Source organism: Macrobrachium nipponense, chromosome 36 (genome assembly GCF_015104395.2).
Source record: "Macrobrachium nipponense isolate FS-2020 chromosome 36, ASM1510439v2, whole genome shotgun sequence".
In the NCBI taxonomy this organism is placed as follows: domain Eukaryota; kingdom Metazoa; phylum Arthropoda; class Malacostraca; order Decapoda; family Palaemonidae; genus Macrobrachium; species Macrobrachium nipponense.
This window is the reverse complement of record NC_087220.1, coordinates 3429390-3448770: the sequence shown is the minus strand read 5'-3', so window position 1 is coordinate 3448770 and position 19381 is coordinate 3429390. Positions and strand designations below refer to the sequence as shown.

The window sequence follows — 19381 nt, the reverse complement described above, 5'->3', positions numbered from 1 at the left end:
TGCCGTTCCGTTCAGAAGGTAGGCCAGAAACAAACTTTAGAAATGCTGTAGCACAGCTGGATTCGCTGCAAACCAAATTTCAGAAAGACAAGGAATACTATAATCAATATCAGGGAGTGATCGACAAATACCTGGAGGCAGGATTTATATATGAAGTAAAAGATCCAAAAATAGAAGGATACTACATGCCGCATTTTGGCATTAAAAAAGATAGCCGCACGACCCCCCTTAGAATCGTATTCAATGCCTCATCCAAAGCTAAGAATAATAAATCCTTAAATGAATGCCTGTTACCTGGGCCTAATTTAGTAGAGTTGGCCTATAATTTGCTTCTAAAGTTTCGAATGAATAAATACACCATGCTTGCAGACATAAGCAAAGCATTTCATAGAGTACTATTAGATCCCCGTGATGCCAAATATACAAGATTTCTGTGGCGAGAGGTAGCAGGTCGAGCGCTGACCTTCGCTTTCAGAGTCGTGGTGTTCAGCATCACGGCTAGTCCCTTTTTGTTACAACAAGTATTGAGTCATCATTTTAGTTTAGAAGGAAGACCTGAACTAAGCAAGTCATTTTACGTTGATAACTATGTTAGTACCTTTGAAAGTCTGGATGAGATGAAAAAAAAACAAGAATCTGTCCATGCAATTTTGGATAGGGCCAGAATGCCGTTAGAAGGGTGGGCAACGAACAGTATAGCCTTCGATAGCGAGAGAGAGTGGAAAGAACCTGTGCGTGCTCGGGCTGAGATGGGCTCGAGACGTCGATTGTCTGTGTGTGAAAGAGAGTGAGAGGATTTGTGAATTGGGGGAGGGATGGGTACCTACGAAACGTAGGGTACTATCTTTGCTAGTGGCAATTTACGATCCGCTAGGTCTAGTCAGTCCTTTATTTGTTAGGGGAAAGCTGTTTCTCCAACAACTTTGCGAACAAGAGATTGGATGGGATGACGTGTTATGTAAGGAAAAGGCTAAAGAAGCGCGAGAACTGTTAGCAGAGTTGAAATCAGTCAGTGATTTAACATTTCCTAGAGCGGCAGGAGTCAGAAGATCCGAACTCCATATATTCACTGATGCCAGTAGTAGGGCATACGGTGCTGTAGCGTATGTCAGAGATAAAGAAAGTAACGTAATATTACTCACCAGCAAAATGAGAATCACTCCGAAAGGGATGCTCAAAATCACCATCCCTAAATTAGAACTATTAGCTTTGCTGCTAGGCTGTAGGCTAGCGAAAACGATTAAAGGGCTAATAGAGCCACAAGAGATTAGTATTTGGTCAGATAGCAAAGTTGCATTAGCCTGGGTGGCATCCCCGGATGCCAAGAACAACAAAAATATCTTTATATCTAACCGTGTGGCGGAAGTTGTTTTTCTCCGCCAGATTTGTGATTTCAGTGTGAAGTATGTGCCCAGCAAACAGAATCCTGCTGATGTCTTGTGTAGGGGCGCAACAATCCAGCAATTGCAGCAGAACCCTCTTTGGCACCAGGGTCCAAAGTTCTTGGGAATCCCAGGAGAGCCTGTTCCTTTCAAAGTGGCAGATCTAATGATATCAGAACCATGGTAGCTGGTGGTGCAGGAACTGAGGGAAGAAACAAGGACTATTCCCCCAGGTGGGATATGGGAACTACTACTCAGGGAGGTTGAGTTCCGATTTTTGATTAGAGTAACCAGATTAGAGTTAAAGTTTGCAAAAGTGAAAAGGGATCCTTTTCGAGCTCTTGTCTTATTAGAGCAAAGATTTTATTTACCTACTGTGTATGCATATTTGGAGGGTGAGGTCAAACCCCCTCGTGAGATATTGAATTATTGAGTCAATTAAATTTAATTATAGTAGATAAATTGATTTGCACTAGGGGACGAGTGTCCCAAATTGAAGAGATGAAACATTTGATTCTTTTGCCTGCTAAGGGACACTTAGTCAGAGCATACTTAAAGTATTTGGATTGTTTGCACCACCATTGTAATGTCAATATGCTAATGGCGAATTTTTCGACAGAAATGCTGGACGCCGGGCCTGAGGTCTATTGCTAAGCAAGTTGTACGGAAGTGTCCTGAGTGCGTGCTAGCCTTCCAACCGCTGATGAGACAACCACCACCACCACCACCCCCCCCCTGCCGAAGGAAAGGATCACCTTGCAGAAACCATTTGCCGCAGTCGGAGTGGACCACACTGCGGCCATACAAACAGAAACGCGACCAGGCTATATCCTCATTGTGACGTGCATGGCCACCAGGGCCGTGTATTTAGATTTCTGCCCCTCCTTGGAAGCCGAGGAATTTGTTCTAGCTCTTCGAAGATTCAGTGCTACGCATGGAGCCCCGACCTTAATCACTTCTGATAACCACCAAACGTTCAAGACGGCCAGCAAACTCCTTTAGGGACTTTATGAAGAGGATGAAGTCCAGCAGTTCCTGAGGAGGACTGGCGTAGAATGGCAATTTCAAACCCCCGTGCGCCGTGGAAAGGCGGTTTTTTCGAACGTCTGATTGGTGTTACGAAGCGTGCCCTTCAGATTGCCCTCGGGAGAAAGTATCTGCTGGAGGCCCACGTATTAACTCTAGTGAAAGAGGCGGAGGCGGTAGTTAATAATAGGCCGTTGATGTATAGCGGTGACAAGTGCGAGGACGAGGTCCTCACCCCCTCTCATTTAATGCTACCTTCACCTCCCGGAGGCTATGGGATCGATATCTCAAGCTAACAGACACTTTGAAAGCCTTCCGGGAGAGGTGGAGGAAGGAGTACCTAAGTGCCCTAAGAGCCCGACACGATTGTCAGTCTGGGGAACCCACCAAGCTGCACCCCGGAGACATCGTGTTAGTAAAGGAAGAAAATCAAAAGCAGGCAACGTGGCCCCTTGGACGCGTTGTGGAGACGTACCCGGACGACGACGGTGTCGTGCGTTCGGCCAAGGTATTGTTTGAAGATGTTGAGTCCCTGCGTGCTGTCAGCCACTTGGTCCCCCTGGAACTTGCCCTCTCAGATGACGATGATGGCGTTGGAGACGAACGGCGTGACGATGTTGATGGTGCGACGGAGGAGATGGTGCGTGACGACGACGGCAACGAAGATATCCGAGACGAGGGAGCGTACAGCCCAGCAGTAGGTGTTCCAGGAAATGTTGTGACGTCTGGGGACGATCAAGGGATGGCACTGGCTGCAACATCCGAACAACCAGCCACAATGGTCTTGAGTGACATAGAAGACACTAACGATATTGGTAACGATTCGAGTGATACCAATGCGGTAAGTGAAAGTGCTGAAGTGAATGATACGGAGGTATCGAGTGGTAGCGATGTTGACGTTCAGTTAGGCGGACAAAGACGTTCCGCACACCCTTTGAGAAAGGCTGCTGCTAAGCAGCGCGAGTTAATGAAGCGCTTAATGGGAAGTGACTATATCTAAGTTATAGGTAGAAACAGTGAAAGAAAACGGGAAGGTCCCTTATTCTGGTAGGCAGGGAGGGTGGACCCAAGTAAGTGTAGGTGAGTTGAATCCTCAGAGGATGGAAGTGCGTCGGGTTAGCGTAAGATAGTGGGAGCCCCCTCTTGTGCACACAAGTCGAGCGTTGTGCGGAGATAGCCCCCACCCTCAAGGTAAATTACCAAAATGTATATGAGTAATGAGTACTTCTTATAGAGAAGTGAAAGAGTTTTGAGGGCATGTGTCCCGTGAAAGAGTACATACTGAATCAGTTGTAATCTATGTTTCATTAAAGGCGAATGGCCTGTCGATCTGATTATGCTTGTTGATTATTGAAGGCGAGTAGCCTAGAATAACATGCGTGTTGCATGAAGAATGTTGAAGGCAGAGTGCCTTATGAGTGTGTATATTCATGTTTCCTTGATTGTGATTTTCCATTTATGCTTTTGATCTTATTGCAGGCCTATTGCCTATTGAGTTTCTATGCTGATTCATGTCTACCTTATGTGTATGGGTACATTTATATATATATATATATATATATATATATATATATATATATATATATATATATATATATATATATATATCTGCCAGTGATATTTTATTTGTATATGTGTGACATTGATTACCCCGGGTGTAATATTGATGTATTTTTTTTGCCAAGTCATGTTTTTTGTGTACTCTGTTAGAGTCGCTGTGGAGCGCTATGCAGCGAGCCTGACTGAGTAGTGTAGGAGTGGTTACTCCCCCCCAGAGCTCAGTCTTTCCTGAATTGTGCAACATTTCAACGCCCCATACTTCGGGTGTGGAGTATGTCGGGAATTTCGAACTGATCATTCGAAATCCCCGCCATTTAACTTCACAAGTGTTGCGTTAAATTGGGGCAAGACTAAGGGATCTCGCAGGCAATTCATTGGGCAGAAAGCTGTCCAATACACGACAGAGTTAAGACGTAATTCTTAAATGCCTGGCGGGGAAGGAGCGCGTCTTATAGTAATGAAGACGCTATGAATTTTCATTAATGAATATGATTTGCTATTCCCTAGTACGAGCTAAATTGTCTATGTAGAGATTTGGAGCCAAGGACTCCGTAGCCATTCAAGAATTTGCAGATTACGGCCTTCAGCCAGAACTTTAAGTCAATTCATAGATCCCAGATGATAACTTAACTGTCATTCTTCCCACTCATAAGTAAAGTAGATTCATTGATCTCCGTAATGCCTAAATAAGCGATGATTCCCGCCTGAATTACAAGGATTCTGTAGTTTACGCGGGAAAACGTAAGTTTCCTTTGAAGTAGGGCGAAGCGACGCCTCATTCCTGCCCTAGTCCTGAACGTCGTAAGTACCGTGATATTTGTGTGTCTCTCGATTCTCCGGCTCCCAGCCATTGCCATGCCAGGTCGAATTCCGTCGTAACTGTAAGTTATCTTTATCCATGTATAGATGTTTCATCCCTGTGATGAGGGACTTGATTTGTGCAGCAAACGAAAGCTGGAAGTGTAAGAATGTCATTTATTTGTGATTTAGAGTAAATGGGTCTCGATTTATTGTGTTTTTTCGTCCAGTCATGGACTTAGTGCTTTTCAAGCACATGATATCAAAGACCCTAAGGGCTACCACGTAACAAAGCCATGAGAGCTTTCAGGTTCCTTGAATTAAATTAGTGAGAGTAGTAAGAAACTGCGTGTGCAATGGAATTTTGCTAGTAACGTCAATTTCAGTGTTGGTTCTTAATGCACATTGGCTTAGCCGCCCGTGATGCTCTTTCATTAATGTTCAGTGTATTGTTAATGTGTTTAAATGCTTATTTTTTTGGTAATAAAACTGTATTTTGTTGACCAAATTTTATTGAATCCCACCCAGATAGTTTTAGATAGTGCGCCTCCTCAAGGCCTTGTCATCGGCCCATAACATCCGGGCACGAATCAGAACAAAAATAATAAAAAGTAGAAGAAAATCCCGACAGTAGCAATAATGGACCGCTAAGCATTTTATTTTTATTATTTTATTATACTATTGACGTCACCCACGGTGGCCATGTGGTCCCATGCGCAGTGAACGATATGCAGCAGCTGTCAAAATTGTTTTTGTTTGCTTTTAATTGTTTACCGTTTCGAAAATTCTGTCGATTTATAAAATCACAAACTGGCACCTTTCCTCCTCAGTGAGGGTATTAGAGAACACCACACACCGTCCACACGAAAGAGTGCGAGACCACACTTCCACAGGGGACAGGACCAGGCCGCCAGGCAGTGTTGCCGAAATGCCGATTTTCTCCCCGATTTGCCGAAAAAAACTCTACGGGCGGAGAACCAGACTTTCAATGCCGAGAGGAGGTCGGCTTCCTTGTTCATGCCGAGTTTTCTCGGCATGCTTCGAGGAGATTAATTTATCGTCTCAAATAAATTTAAATACTTGTTAAAAGAATTTAGTTAATGTCTTTTTATGTAAAATTAGTTGGAAAATTATTATCACTACATTATTATTACATAATATATGTGTAAGTGATTCCACTGTAATAGTAATAGAAAACGTTCAGTGTAACGTTTTGAGGAATCCTTAATGAATGTTTAACAATGTGCATAAGGTGACTCTCTCTCTCTCTCTCTCTCTCTTTCTAGGCCAAGATTTACCAGTAAATTCACTGATTGTGACACTGAAAATTTGTAGAACTACCATGCAGTAATTGAAGCGTAAAGACTGAATTAAATGATTAGGCAAATGAAAACATTTTTATTAAAGAGTTATTACATATTAGGGCAAAATATTCAGGCTGTGACCGTCTAAGGCATCGTTAACAAGTTTAGGGCACCCTAAGTTGGATTGTGGCGCCTATAGACTTTTGAATTTCAGTTAGCGACGATTTTCGGTTAGTGTCAGGCCCCAGGGACCGGTAACCATTAGCTGCCTGTACTGTACCCTGTCTATAATCTACAAAAAAATGTTCAAGTTACAATAATTCGTCTTACAATTATCCAGTTTTACAATGGGGCTAGCAATTACTACTGATCCAATATTTTGAAAATATTTTAAAATTTTGCTCGCAACGGGTGCAGACAGCGAGAAAGACAAAATTACATTAGCCTAACTTTTTTTACCTCCATATCCAATATAAAAGTAGTTTTAACGTAATACTTTTTGTGTAAATGTGTGCAGCCATGAACAGCCGAACAAGAAACATTTTTTTACTAAGTACAACCAAATTGGATAACAATATCTGTTTTGCTTGTAATTCAACCATCGTACTATAGTAAGCAATTACTGTAATTATGTTATGAATGATGTTATGTAGAATAGGACTGATATATTTCTATGTAAAACTTTATTCGCTATGGATAAAAGATCGGCAAGGTAATATACTATTAAATTTAAACTGCAAGCTGTAGCTGAATCTGAGAAAACAATGTTCAAGATACTAATAACTATTATCTTGCATCAGCAACAAGGATAAAACTCCAGTAAACTTTGATACGCCATCAAACACAATTGTAGGTAAAATTTATAGAAAACTATTTAAATCAAAACTACCTGGCATGAAAAAACATATTTTACTGTTTTTTTCCACTGATAAAAGATAAGGGACATAATCATATTACAATGAAATCAAGTGAAAATAGCAAAAAAAAAAAAAAAAAAGTTTTTTCATCCATTTTTCTTGCATTTTAACCATCGTTTGTTAGTAAACAATTACTGTAGTTATGTTACAAATGACATTATGTAGAATAGAATTTTAGTGTGTGTGTGAGCGGACATATTGGAGGTCTCTTTCGCGTTGCTTTACAGAAAAGAAGGGTTTTTCGCCCTTGGTGATTATACCTCTTATAGTAAGCAATGTGTTAATAGTATCTGCACGTAATACCTGGCGTGTAAGCTGGAGAGTGTTGTGCAATTGCAGATATAATAATATTCTTTCTGCTCCAATCAGTGCTTTAGAAATTTTTCAAATCACAGATACTCGAGGCCTATTGGTCCTGGGAATAGGGTAAAAGAATGCAGTGTATGTGTTAGTGCTTGGCCCTTCCTTTACCACAAAAATGTCATCCGACCAACCTCCAACTGTTGCGCAAGTGACCCTGGCATCTACCAGTGCCTATGCCCCACACACAAGTTCCGCACTTGCAAACAACTGTCTTTACTTCATACAATAACAATCGAACTGTTCTGACTTTGAGTCCGCTATACAATCTGTCAGTGATGTCTTTGCTGATGAGAGCATTCTCAAGGAGCGATCTACAAAAAACCTGTCCTCTCACAAGAAAATATCATTAAGTGGCTAAGGAGCTGCTCGGTGGAAATCTAGTCCGATGATCCTTACAATCTGCCTCCAAAGGGGCCTCCTGACCTAAGCCTATCCTGCTGTGTACCACACGGTAGAAAATGCCTTCCAAGCAACAAAATCCCTCTCAGAAATAATTGGAAAAAACTCGGAAAAAATCGAGGAGACAAATGATAAATTCTCAAGAATCTGGGATGTGATCAAAGGACGACAGGAATTACTAGACAGTCTTAAAACTGTGGAAACAAATAATTTCGCATGGATCTGGGATGTAATCAAAGGAGTGCAGGAATCGCTAGACAATCGCACAGATAGCCACCAAACTCCTTTGAAAGCGGCATCCAGTTTTTCTTTGCCTCCCAGCAACACAGGAGTGCCTCCATCACCTATAGACCCTTCTGAGGCGACTGTTGGTCTCACAACTTCTTCTACCTCCCAAGTGCCTCTGGTGGAAGATAGATCTCCAGTGACGATTACCAGTCCTCGTGATTCTCCCCACTCTATCTCTCCCCCCCCTCCCATCCCCCATTGTGTATGCAGATGAGAGTGATCATGTGGGGTCTGGTGGCTGGCAGATACAAACAAGCAGAAAGAAGAGAAGAACCTCTCGTTTGGCCGCTGGACTGGATCCCAACATTCATGTTTCACCTCGCCCAAAACCTGAGAATTCACAATCTGCGCTCATCGGTGATGCCAAGCGCCATAGTGGAGAGGGTCAAGTTTCTCACTGGCTCTGACCCACTCATCTCTCACGAACTCCCATGCAAAAGTAAACATAAAGTGGCTTACAGTATTACCTGCCTATCTCAACACCTCGATGTTCTTAAAGGCGAGAATTTCAGTCCTAATATATTAGTCAAGATGTAACCTGATCCGGGACCAACTCCCCAAGGGGAACTTACGGACGCCCCAAACAGGGTCACCTCCACCACAAGTGCCAGCCAACTGCCCAAGGTGAGTGACTGCCCACTCCCCCTGGCTAATCCCCCATCCATCCAAATGAAAAGTGCATTCATCTCCCATCTTCGTGAGTAGCCATGGATACATTAAACATAATCTCTTGGAATATTTTTGGACTCAAGCAGAACATGCCTCTCCTGAACATGTTCTGCAAAAACTTCAAAGGCATCATTGCATTGCAAGAAACGCTCCTTTGGCTACATGACCTTGTCATCTGCGATTCAATACATGAAGACTTCAGAACCTTCTCGACTTCATCTATGCAAGATACAGATAAAATTGTAGATGGTCTCCCGAAAGGGGGCCTTTCTTTCCTGTGGCACAAATTGTTAGACAATATGATAAATTTGATAACCTATAGGAGTGACAGATTGCTGGGGCTTCAAGTGGCAGTAGGAACTCTAAAATCCTAATAATTAATGTTTATATGCCATGGGAAAATAACAATAATTTTGATCATTACTGCATGGTCCTAGGGGAGTTACACAGTATTATTCACGGTTCTCCTGCTGATCATATTTGTATAATCGGGGACCTTAATTCTCACCCCACAAAATAATTTCATAATGAACTTACTTCTGTCAAAATCATGCTCTCCAAATTAGCGATGTAATGTTCCTCCCTCCCTCCTCCTATTCATATGTACCTAATAGAGTGGACGCAACTACAACCTCCTGGCTTGACCATTGCATCACACCTCCACAACTTCAGGATTCTATTATGACCTGCAATATTGGCTACAATCTTGCAATGGGCTACGATCACATCCCATTACAGGTGTCATTCAGTACCCATCACTCCCTACCGTGAACCCCCTAACTGACCCCCCACCAGCGGTAAAATGGGATTTTAAAGTCCAACAGAAATCCAGATACTTTAGGGTGACCACAGAAACCAGGTTGCAGTCATTAGTTCAACCGGCAGATGCCTTACTTTGTACTAACACAAATTGTAGAAATGACCACCACAGGAGGGATCTAAATGAATTCTATTCGAACATAATCTTCACTATGCTTGCTTTGGGCAGGGCTGCCTATAGATTTCGTCAAGGTAATTCTCGTAATATACCTGAATGGATTGACTTGGTTAAAGATCTGTAAACATATTCACGAGAAATATTTTTACTATGGAGGCAAAATGGTAGCCCGAAGGATGGACACCTTGCACTACTAATGAGACAGGCCAGGGCACAGTTCAAACTTGCTCTTAAGCACTGCAGATTAAATGAAAAACAACTAAGAGCCGATGCAACGTCTAGAAACTTAGAATCTGGTGTTTAGCCTCGTCTTTGGAAAGATATCCAGTCCTTAAATCCCAAAAATAAAAAGCTATCACAGAGAGTAGGGGAAGCAGTCGGAGACGAGGCTATCACAAGTATGTGGGGCGATCACTTCAACAATATCCTGAATTGTATAAATGATCAAGATTCCCGAAGGGATGTAGATAACCTCGTTACTGACAACATTTAATTTCATTTTGCAGACCATTTTACGCCAGGTAACATCAGCGATGCCATAAACAGCCTACCTAATAATAAATCACCCAGCTGTGATGGTCTTCCTGCAGAGGCTTTCAAATTCTGCCATCCAGTAATTTACATTTCGCTAGCTGCCCTATTCAATGCATGCATAATTCACCAGTTTCTTCCAGACTCCCTACTCTTAGTTCACTTGATACCAATAATCAAAAACAAGCTAAAGGATGCAGCTGACCCTGGCAACTACTGGCCGATTGCACTCACAACGATCGCGTCGGAGATACTTGAGTTGGTTCTCCTAGTGATACTTCTTCCCCTTTCTACACTCCACTGACAACCAGTTCGGATTTAAAGCAAACCACTCAACCAACACCTGCATCTACATACTGGAAGAATTGCTGAACTACTACCTATCATCAGCCTCTCCTGTTTTCCTTTGTTTTGTGGATATGAGAAAAGCATTTGACAGAGTAAACTACCTGAAGCTCTTCCTGAAGCTACATAAAAGAGACACACTTCTATATTTAATTGGCATTTTATATTGCTGGTTCTCCACACAGTAATTCTGTGTCAAATGGGGTAATGTATTATCGTACACCTTTGGCTCCCTAAGCAGGCTTCGGCAAGGGGGCATTCTCTCTCCAATATTGCCGCCAATATGCAGAAGAATTTGATATACTATACAACGAAACCAAAACCCAGTGCATGCCGCTGCTCCTGAGATCGCTTGGGCATATTGCAGAACCACAAATTTTCGTCGGAAATCATCGGCTGGAATTTGCGCAAGAATTTCCATATTTGGGTCATATTATCACTGACGACCTAAAAGATACGGCAGGCATTGAACAGAGGCGTCATAAACTGTGTGTAACTGGCAACATGATTACAAGGAGGTTTGCCTTCTGTCACCGAGATGTGAAATTGCTGCTCTTCCGCTCGTACTACTACAGTAACAATTGGTGTTCCCTGTGGATGAACTATACCCGAGAGACCATGAGACATATCACTGTTATGCACAATGGCATTTTGAGACGTTTCACAAACACTCCTCGCTACCACTCCGTCGCACAGATGTTCATAGAAAACCACCTGGACAATTTAAAATTCAATCTAAGGCGAACAATGTCCAGTCTGACAACCCGAGTGAGAAACAGCAGCAACTCGCTCATACAAAGCATCCTAAGGAGTGAAGCAAGAAGATCTAAATTGTGGGAAAGATGGGAAAATGAGGCCTTTGTCCCCTAAAGGACCTAATCTCTGTATTGGCAAGATGTCATCTGCAGATTCTGTCATTATTATTCTATTTATTGTTGATATTTTACTTTTTCATTATTACTATGAATACTATCAAGCTAAAGTTTTTCAACATTCAATTTTCGTATTTAGCCCTCTGGACCTGACTACTGTAACCACCTAAGGTCTCCAGTTGAAATTTAAGTTATATAATTTGTGCACTATCTGTTATAACTCTCAACGCATATTTTTCTCACCAATATCATTACGTTATTACCAGTATTATGAATTCTGTCTTTTATGCTAACACAGCTATTGTGTGTATAAGTGCCGTTTATTCATGTTTTTATCATGTTGTCTCATGTATCTAGATTGTGTATGTTACTGCTTGTATTTTGTTTATTCCATGTTTGTGGCCCTGAGCTGAAATAAAGGATATTATTATTATCATTATTAATAACCTTATTCACTATGGATGAAAGATCGGCAAGGAAATATGTTATGTTAAAGATGGATGTTCAGAAATATTTAGCACTTAATGCATATACTGTATTGCTGTCTTATGAAAATGATAGGAAAAGTGAGTGTGTTGAAACATCATATCTGATGACATTACATTCTTCGAAATAGCAGAAATTAGCATTGGCCCTTGTGGAGGCGAAAGGAAAATATTAGGTGTGTAAGAGGTTCAGATAGGCGGAACTTAGCGAAAGTTAGATTTTATCTTTGAGACATCAATTTCCCTGCAAGGAAAATCTAGAATGTAGAAAACTTATTAATTTGGAGATCCTAGGTATTAAATAAGTAATGAGTGACGTTGCAAACTTCCTATGTAATGAACTTGTTACATGTCAGTGACGTCATCTAAAGGGGTGTCTTATGAGGAAAGTTTGTACATGTGTACATTCTGTTAAATCCTCGGTGAGAGATATCGGTATAATTTTAATGCACTGCAATTTAAGACTGATTCCCTGAGAGATGGGGCGGAGAAACTGCGGACTGAACGAAATGGACAGAGGTAAGAGTTATTGAATACTTTCACTAATACTTTCTTTTTAACCTTCTTGCGCACAGGCCGAAAACATAAGGGTGTAAGGTACACGATTTTCCCCCAACTGAAAAGAACCCGCACATGGAAAAGTTTTTGGTAAAATTCAGTACGTCCGAACTATAACTGATGTATGATTCTAGTTAGTGTTAACATGTCCGCAAATGATCGAGTTATTTCCTAAATCAATCAGAACATCTTTACGAGGCTTAGAAATAATAAAAACGATGTGATGAAAGAGAAATTTTAAAGAAAAATCGTAGATATTTTGCGGATATGATCATGAAAAATATAATAATTAAGTTTGGGGAGTTTGTTTTATACCTAATTTGTGTAGAAATGTTTGATCTTTCACGTGGAAGCAATAATTTTGCTATAAATGTGTTTGCTAATGAGCTGTAATTGATAAAAAAATATTAATTTTTTATGGAGTGCAATTTTCAGATTTTCCAACCAACTGAAGTTGACGTTTTGTATCATAGCTAAGTAAGCTAGCAGCGTCGGGTTTGCGTTTTCTTCGAGATTCATCATCTGTCAACCCAATGGCATCAACTACGTTTTCTATGATCGACGTGTTTTTTTTCATGAAATTTTTCCCGAAAATAAGTTACTATGACGCGCACGGCGTGTCATCGGTGCACTTACGAAAAAAAAAAAATTTATTGACATGCCAAATGTCATCAGATCACGAGAGGGTTAAATACTTCAAACTGTTTGAGTTGTTGTGCAGTTGCGGTAAACCTTTTTCTCTCATGTATGGTTTCAAGAGTTGTCTTACCATTTTATTTGTGTGAACTCATTTATAAGATTTATTATTATTTCATCTTTGATGTATGTTAATGAGGTTTATATCTTCTTTGACAGAAACTCTGTCAGCCTTTGTGAGTCAAATAAGCCCTTCTTGTGCATCACGAAACGAAGAGACTCTTCTGTACAGTGTGACTTTTTAATTTGTGGAACGAACGTGTCTGGGTTCGAAGAGAGGTGTTTCATTCTCTGTTTCATTTGTGGGTTTATTTCAGTTAGCCAGGTCTTGTTTTGAACAGTCCGTTTTCTATGTATCGAGTTCAATTGGGAAGTCTTGGTTCACTTATAGTTGAATTAATCTATTTTTTTTATGATAGATTAGCTAAAGCTGAGAAAACAATGTTCAAGCTGCTAATGACTATTATCGTGCATCAGCAACAAGGATAAAACTTCCGTAACTTTGATATGCTGTCAAACAACTGTAGATGAAATTGAAAGAAAATTATTTAATAAAACTACTGGGCATGAAAGAACATATTTTACTGTTATTTCCACACTGATAAAATTATAGGTAATATAAAGCTCTTATTACAATGAAATCAAGTTAAAATAGTAAAGGGAATAAATTTTTTCACACAAACATATCTCCAATGCAATCTATTAACATAGCAAATAATTTAGTTCAGAATGAAATCTATTCAGGTCATATTTTTACTTAAAAACACATCGTATAATGAAAAATTACCTTGTCCCATATTAGTAAAGTAGACAGTCCGCGGTTATCAGCAGACTCGGTTAATGGCGATCCGGTTTTATGGCGCTTGTTTAGCACCATGAAAGCTGCGATTTATGGCGCTATAACACACAGAGTTCCGGATATTGACGCCATAAGGGGCCAATAATAGAGTTATGGTGCCATAACTTATCTAAAGGAGGTGCCATTAACTGGGTATCGGTGCCATAAGCGCCATAAATCACCAAGTTTCGGTTAAAGGCGGAGTTCGCTTATCAGCTCCCTGTCGAGAATGGAATCCCACCAATAACTGGGGACTGCCATCTAGATATTCATTTATTCTAACTAGAAGCAAGAAAATTCACTCAGAATTGAGTTGATTATGGCAAAATAAACTTGTATTCACCGTCAGCTGATTTCCAAAGTTAAACATTGACCACTATGTTAGTATTTATAATAAAATAATATGAGAATACATACAATATTATAGGATACAATGAAGAAATGTGTAAATTTTTTAAAGATGCATAGAGAAAATGCAGATACGTTACATTTGTATTTCATGATTATACATAGCCATAGCAGCCTGACACTGCTCCATTATGCAGACGTCGGGCTGAATCTGATTCACGTATTGTGTTCAATTTCTTTTTGTACTGAATTATTATACATCAGAATGCACTGAACCTCCAGAAGTAGCTGATATTAATAATTACTATACTGTATTTGTAGTTATAGTGTACTGTAAACTAGGCTGCTGTAAATGTATACAATATACCATAGTATACGCTAGACTGACTCTTGTTAAGTGTTATTCCATTTCCCTTTGTACTGAATTGTCATAAGTTAATCTGCATTGCACCTAGAGAATTAACTGATTTTAATAATTACTCTACTGCATATGTATAAAGTAGACTGTATAGTGCAGGCTAGGCTGCCATATATGTAAGGATGGTACTGATTAGACTAGTGTAGGCTAGGCTATATTCAAGATACAATTTTTCCAACAAATGATGGATTTTTTGGAACCTAACCCCATCATAAGTCTGTAAATTAATAGATGCGAGCCCATCCCCTTTCGAGCAAAGGGAGGGAGGTCCTGACAATAAAACAAAACCCATTGGTTTTATTAGCCTTTTATTGTCTCTGACACTGTGTTCAACCAAACCCTTTTTGAATCAAAGATGCTATCCATGCCCATTAATTCGAAAGGCCCAGAAGTATGGCAGTTGAACATCACATATGCTCAACAGGTCAGAGGCATGGGACTCCTTCCTCTGCTTTACATGACCAGGAATGAGACCCAGGTGAGGTGAGCTACCAGTCAGTTCAGAGATTTACTCAGAATACTTCCACCAAAAAGTAGGTCTCCATATGTAACAACCGAAGGTTTGTATTTGTTTAGGAACAAACTATAAATATTATAAGTAATTTGTGTTTTTCTAAACATACAAACCTGAATGTTTTCACCCCTGTATCGCTGGGCCCCAAAAAGGATTTTCACTATATTCATTTTTATTTATATATGTATACATTATTGTGCATTTTGGTGGGCTGGATTTAAATGTGAATACAGGCAGTTAAGGCGCTTTTCAATTATATTCATAAGAAATTATTTCCGGGGTTACGACACATGTTCCAGGGTTATGACGCCTACAATGCTGTTCTGGCACAAGAAATATGACACCAAAAGTGCAAAATAATCAATATTTGAGGGTTTTTAATGAAAAATCCAATATGATTGCAGTTTACATAGTTTTGAATGCACCCAAAGCATTAAAAGTAAGGTTTTCTTGGGATTTTTTATGATGTTCTGGCTTACGACGATTTTTGGCTAACAACTCGTCTCACCCCCGTCTTAACCCTGTATATTACCATGTCGCAAACAGAGCTTATTCAAATACAGTAATCAAGGAAATACTGTAATATGATATTTTCATTTTTCTATGAACCATGTATACCCATTATTCACGGAAAATTCCCTGCGTTTTCACCAAGAAATATTCACAAATCACTGTATTTTCATAACTAAATGCACTTTTCTGTGATAAAACTTAAAATACTCAGCTTTAAGCAACGTGCACTGAAAAATATTCCTTCATAAAAAGCTCTGGTTCATTTGACTGAAAAAAATGAGAAGAATCTGCAACTGTCATCTCTATTATAATTTTCAATGTCATTGAATTGAGGCTAAACCAAACTCCAATATATCCAAAAATACACCCTTTATTTCCCCCAAAACTAACATGATAATACAAAAATGAAAATGAATTGAAAAGAAATCATCCCAAAAGAATGCCACACACCATCTCCCACCAAGACATTAATTCAAGTAATTACCTCTATTTTCCCCACTAACTGAGATGTAAAAGTGTCTGTCAAAAAAGTCAAGAATTCCTATTATACGTGGCAACATTGAATCCATCTGAGGGAAAAGAAATCATAATCGTCAGAAAACGAATAAAATGGATGAGCATTAAAACAACGGGAATAAAATTAAATCACTCCTGTATACATGGGAGAAAAAAATTAGTTAGGAAATCAAATGTCCTCCACTGAATGTAGTCATCAAACAGTGTACCTGAAAAATTTTCAGTGTTCAATTAAACGTCTTTTACTCCAACACTAAATAGTCTTTACCTTTCCAAGGACATCTGTGCACCTTCCCTCTGGCTCGACTTACTAACGGTTAACTCTCTGGTCTGATTCACTATCAGAGTATATTTCATTTTACATGTGCCCTGATGAGCATACGAACTCATTCACGCGAGTGTTCTCACGGATTTGTCTGCATTCTTTTGTGAAGTAATGATCAGGTGACACTTGCCCTGCTCGAGTCATGTAGCTACGAGCCGGGTCAACTTTTGCTCACCTTTGTGCACGTCTACTCGATTTCATCTGCTTTACTTCATTGGCATCTTCCGGTCACCCATCCAAAATATTCGCTGACCAACCAGTTGACACTTGTGGTTTTTTCCAAAACATTCCAATCTTTTTGACAGAGTCTGTTGCTCCCTACACTTACATTCCTGACCACCCTCGAAGAGCAAACAACAAATATGACATATTTGAGGAAATAAAGCAACACATACCTTCCAGGACTGTCATCAGGGTTGCTGGTCTTACTAGCTACTCATGTATTGTATCCACAATAACAATCAGTGAAACTATTTGAAAACTCCCGAAATGACTACTCAATTCACCCTTACTATTCTTTCTTCTTATTGTCTGCTGCATATGTGGAAATATGTATAACTGGATCACATTATGATAAGCATTTACTGTATACTCTTCCTGCTGTTACCCCACAAAATTCTTATTCTGGTCTCTTGCATTTTCTATTCTTGGCCTTTGATTTGTTAATAAGGATATGTTCATAAGTAATACTATATAATGTTAAGCTAAGAATGTTGACAGATGTAAGAGGGTGGGCGTCTATATTAACTGTTAATCTATTGTTGCATTGCTGCCTCAGGAATGTTTCGATGCTGTATCTGGACACTGATTGGCCTGAGACCTTTATGGAAACCTGAATCAAATTTGATTTATTATTTTGCCTTTTCAGTTTTCGCATTATGTCTCCTAACCTTCTGTTGCATTATTTGACTTCAGATTCTCCCTGAGAAGAGACTTCCTTATTTCGTCAGTTTTGATAAGCCTCGAGATTTTGGGAATACATGTTGTTTAAAGGTACTACTTAGAACAATACCAGTTGCAACTCTCAAAGTGTACTTTAAAAATTACAATAACAACAAGTAAAATCTGTTCTCAATATTAGATTCATATATCAGCAGTGAAATCTAGTTGTAGTCCTTCAAGATATTTTACTTATTTATAACAGATTTATTTGGTAATCATTTGTAAACAATTTTATGTAAAGAATTGTTAATATAACGCATCATTACAAAACAGGACGGGACAAAAAGCTAAAATGAATCCAGAACATTCTTTAGAAATTCCTTTGAAAAGTGAAACTGAAGGTGCATCATCACTACCTTCCATAAATCAAGAAAACAACAACTTGGCTGCCTTTAGTAAAACCAGTGATGGTGACTTTCTGTCTCTGGATCCATTCATGGACATCAAAATAGAACCTGAGGAATTCTGTGAGTCTGATGAAGATGATGAATATTCATATGAAATGAATTTAGTAATGAATTAAAAATATCTACAAACTTACAAAAATGAAATAAAACAAGAAAGAAGGAATAGACACAATGGAGAGAAGCCTTTCAGATCTGCTGACTGTGAGAAAGCATTTTACGATAAAATTAGTTTTACAAGTCCTATCACAAATCTTACCAGAGATAAAACCTTAATGTGCAATGAATGTGGGAAAGCATTTTCCAGGAAACCGATCTTACAGTTCATATGAGAATCCATACTGGAGAGAAGCCATTCGTTTGCAAGGAATGTGGGAAAGCATTTTCCATGAAACATTCTCTTACACGTCATATGAAAATCCATACTGGAGAAAAACCTTTCATGTGCAAGGAATGTGGGAAAACATTTTCCCATAAATCAGATCTTACAATTCATCTGAGAATCCATACTGGAGAGAAGCCATTCATATGCAAAGAATGTGGGAAAGCATTTTCCCATAAACAAATTCTTACAGTTCATATGAGAAGCCATTCAGGAGAAAAGCCATTTTTAAGCAAGGAATGTGGGAAAGCATTTTCCCAGAAAACAAATCTTACAGTTCACATGAAAAGCCGTTCTGGAGAAAAGCCTTTTATATGTAAGGAATTTTTAAGCAAGGAATGTGGAAAAGCATTTTCCCAGAAACCAAAGCTTACCGTTCACATGAGAATCCATACTGAAGGAAAGCCATTCATGTGCAAGGAGTGTGGGAAAGCATTTTCCAAGAAATCGCATCTTATAGTTCATATGAGAATCCATACTGGAGAAAAGCCATTCATGTGCAAAGAATGTGGGAAAGCATTTTCCTTGAAACATTCTCTTACACTTCATATGAAAATCCACACTGGAGAAAGCCATTCATGTGCAAGGAATGTGGGAAAGCATTTTCCCATAAACAAATTCTTACAGTTCATATGAGAAGCCATTCTGGAGAAAAGCCATTTATATGTAAGGAATGTGGAAAAGCATTTTCCCAGAAACCAAAGCTTACAATCCATATGGGAATCCATACAGGAGAAAGGCCCTTCATTTGCAAGGAATGTGGGAAAGCATTTTCCCAGAAATCAGATCTTACACGTCATATGAGAATCCACACCCCATAAGGAAAATAAAAAAGTACAGAGTATGGGATGAACAAAATTGCAGAAAACTGGCAGAACACCAAGGCAAGGTAAAGGAAAGGCCCTAACTGCACAAATAAGAAACAAACAACAGAAGATAAAAGCAAAACATATAAATAGGCAGTTTGGTGTAAATCCAAAGATTATGTATAGAAACATGACGAAAGAAACAGTGGAGGTACAAACACCACCGAGCAAGGAAGACCTAGAGA

At 39.5% G+C, this 19381-nt stretch overlaps 1 pseudogene; it reads left to right on the top strand.

The window, feature by feature from the left end:
• Positions 1 to 18234: 18234 nt before the first annotated feature.
• On the top strand, positions 18235 to 19151 carry LOC135203249 (gastrula zinc finger protein XlCGF57.1-like; annotated as a pseudogene).
• The last annotated feature ends 230 nt before the right edge of the window (positions 19152 to 19381 follow it).